Here is a 3685-nt window from a genome sequence, read left to right as displayed (position 1 = left end):
GGAGGAAATGGGCATCAGGGGAGATTTGCACCCACAATAGTCAAAAGGGAAGCATTACTTGCCACCAGCACCTCATACACTAAGGAAGGAAGAAAAATAACTTTTTTGTAAGCGATTACAAGAATTAAAACTACCGGATGGCTACAGTTCAAACATTGGGACACATATATCATTAGATGAATGCAAGATTACACGCTTGAAGTTTCATGATTATCATGTCCTATTACAACAATTACTACCAGTAGCATTACAGGAAATTCTACCAAAAGGTCCAAGGAATGCCATCTTTCGCCTATGTGCATATTTTAATGAAGTATGCCAAAGGGCGGTTGATAAGAACTCATTAGAAAAACATGAAAAGGAAATTGTTGAGACTTTGTGTATGCTTGAAAGATATTTTCCTCCATCCTTTTTCAACATTATGATTCACTTGACTATTCACATCGCAGGCAAAGCTCGTATTTATGGACTAGTACAATTTCGTTGGATGTACCCATTTGAGCGGTACTACTATAAACTTTTCCTTCTTTTATGTACTTAGATATATAAATTGATAACATATATATATATATATATATATATTCGTATGTGTTTTAGGATGATGAAGGTTTATAAAGGATATATTAGAAATAAAGCAAGACCTGAAGGATGCATAGCTGAAGGATATTTGGCTGAAGAGTATGTGCGATTTTGTAATGACCACATCAAACAAGCTTCTAAAATAGGGGTGAGACATTCTCGAAATGAGGATTTTGAAGGTGAAATGATAGTAGATGGCCGTCCAATTTCAAAGGGTATTTCGAAAACGATGTCAAATGACATATTAGAGATTGCTCACCACTATGTCTTATTCAATTATGCAGAGGTGGAACCGTACATAGGGTAAGTGTTGGCAATTTCACGAGTTACTAATTTATTATATAAATACAAATAAAAACTTAGTTGTATTATCTGTCTGACAGAAAACATTTGGAGGAGCTTAAGCAAATGGACAGATGTCTCATAAAGAATGAAAGTGCGTTACGAAGAAAAAAAAAAAAAAACATATGAAGACTTTCTGTTCGTGGTTTGCATATATAATTAGTGCAGCTGGTAGTGATGTGTTTGATACACTTATGTATCTTGCAAATGGGCCTAGAAGTGAAGCCATTTCACATTCTGGATATATTGTTAATGGAGAACGATTTCACATTAAGAATGTAGAGAGAAACACACAAGATAGTGGTGTTTCTCTTGAAACGAAAACAATATGTCAATCCAGTGCAAGAGATATAAATCAAGTTGTTGGAAAAGTGTCTTACTATGGTGTAGTAAAATATATTCTTTTGTTAGATTACTACACATTTAAAGTGCCAATCTTTGATTGTGAATGGACAAACATTAGAAATGGCATCAAAGTTGAAGACGGATTTGTATTGGTTAACCTCCATGAGGTCAAAGTCAGTTTCAAAGAGATCCCTTTATTCTTCCTTCATAAGCTAAGCAAGTTTTTATTCAAGGGACAAATAAACATCCAATTGGTATGTTGTACTTAAAGCACCACCAAGAGGTTATAATGAGTTGGAGTCTTTTGAAGAAAATAGTTATGTGTCTTCTATGCCATTAGATGTATCAAGATTGGACTCAAGCAATGATGATGGGGATAAACATTATGTGTAGTTGGATTGTGAAGGCACGACCGTGTAGATGTATCAAGATGAGACTTGATACATTGTTTTTTGAAGCATTTTGTATGTAAGTGATGTAGTGAATTTCATTGTGATGTACTTAATTTATTTTGCTGGCATTGGAATACTGAACTTTTAATTGAATAAGGTTTTTATTCATTCATTTTATTTTGTGTATCTCTTGTAATTATATATAACTGGACTTTTGTGTTTATAAATAGGTCATTCTCATTATAAGAGCAGAGAAGTAGGAAATTGAAAAGGAAAAAGATAGCCAAATTTCAACATGCGTGGTCCCATAAAAGTAAGTAATAAATACCTTTATTTCAATTTTATTTTTGTTGTCTTATATTAAGTTTTAATAGTTATTTTTTTCCATCTTATTTTGCATAAGTTCTTTATATAAAGTCCTCTACAATGGGTCCAAAAAAAGGAGGAAGGGAGCGAAATGTTATTGTGACTGCATTAAGGAGTCAAGGAAATAAGGGGATTAGTATATCAGAGCGAGATTCAGACTCTGCCCACAGACAGTTGGGTGGACAATCTAGAGGTTCCGGTGGGCTTCCAGTTGATCATGATAGTGGAAGTACCTCAACAAATGAGGATACAACTAGCTCTACTCGTAAGGTTACTCGTAAGGGTAGAGATCAGACAAAATTAATAGTCGTTGATTCACCACTTCCTCTTGAATTCAATGAAAGAGGGTAGCCAGTTGGTCCGAAAAGTGAAAAATTTGCTTCTAGCTTTGGAGTAATAGCACGAGAGAATATACTAATCTCGTGTCAAGAATGGGAAGATGCTTTAAAAGATAAAAAAAAAAAAAAAAAAAAAACATTTCAACGTAAGACATGCTCTTTAAACACCTTTGCAACCAAGCACACACACATACACACATATATATATACATACGCAATCAACATCATCTAGAGCATGCTTTACCACATAAACACATAATTAATATTTAAAATTTAAAATTTATCATTTTAATCATGCTTAAAAAGAAATCAACTAAATGAACTCAACTAAAGTCAAAACTTAATGGTTTAGACATCCCTACCTCAAAAGTAAACAAAATGTATCCCCGGTCGAAAAAGTCAACGCGGTCAATGCCGGTCAACGGAAGTCCACGCCAGTCAATGGCGGCGGAATGGAAAACCGTTCTGTGGGAACGTAGCCGACAACGAGGAGATTCTACTGTTCTAAAGGTGTGTCTCCAAAATCCGACTCTAAGCGGCCCAAAACTCCATCCGAAACCGTAAATTTAAACTTCAAAAATTCGTAAAATAATCACTGCTCCTCCGAAAATTAAATCATTTGACTATGTGATAGAGAACGATGAGAGGAACATTTTCCGTTAAGGAACTAAGACCAGAAACGCGACTAATTGGCCGAAAAATGGAGGAGAAATATGAAGCTTAAAAGAAAAAGAAAATGAGAGGAAATTAAAAGAAGAGAGAGAGAGATGTGTGAGGAAGAGAGATTTTGGCTTAAAATTAGCCAAATAACATATATAAAACAAGTTAAAACATGTGGAGTGTAATGACCCGGATTTTTCAGATAAATTTTTTCCATTGTCTTTTCCTTTCTGAGTTTGGTTTCTTATCGATTAGTGTCGTCTCGAGTGCTCTGGAGTGATTTCTGAGACTCTTTTCTGTGGATTGACAACTTCCTTTGAGGACCGAGTCATTCCTACATTTTTCGTTTTTTGACACTATTCACTTTTTTTCTTTTTCCCTATTTCGTCTTTTCCTCATTTGTCACTCTGTTTGCGTAACCATACTTCTTGTGTTCGGAGTTGGTTTCTGACTTCACATATCTTCATTCCCAATTATTTCTATGAGATACGTATCTTTACTTTCGTGAGAAAGTACTCTAGTTGTTCCCTGTGTCCATAGGGGCATAAATGCAAAGTTCTTTGAAAACTTTTTCTTTTCTTGGGGTGTTTTTTATAAATATCTTTTGAAGATATTTTATTTCAGGGGTATCTAAGAAAATATCTTTTCGTTCTGGGACAGTTT

The sequence above is a fragment of the Cornus florida genome, unplaced genomic scaffold (genome assembly GCF_030987335.1).
Source record: "Cornus florida cultivar Cherokee Brave unplaced genomic scaffold, ASM3098733v1 CherokeeBrave_3.0.0_Hap2_Chr03, whole genome shotgun sequence".
NCBI classification, from domain to species: Eukaryota; Viridiplantae; Streptophyta; class Magnoliopsida; order Cornales; family Cornaceae; genus Cornus; species Cornus florida.
This window is presented reverse-complemented; position numbering follows the sequence as displayed.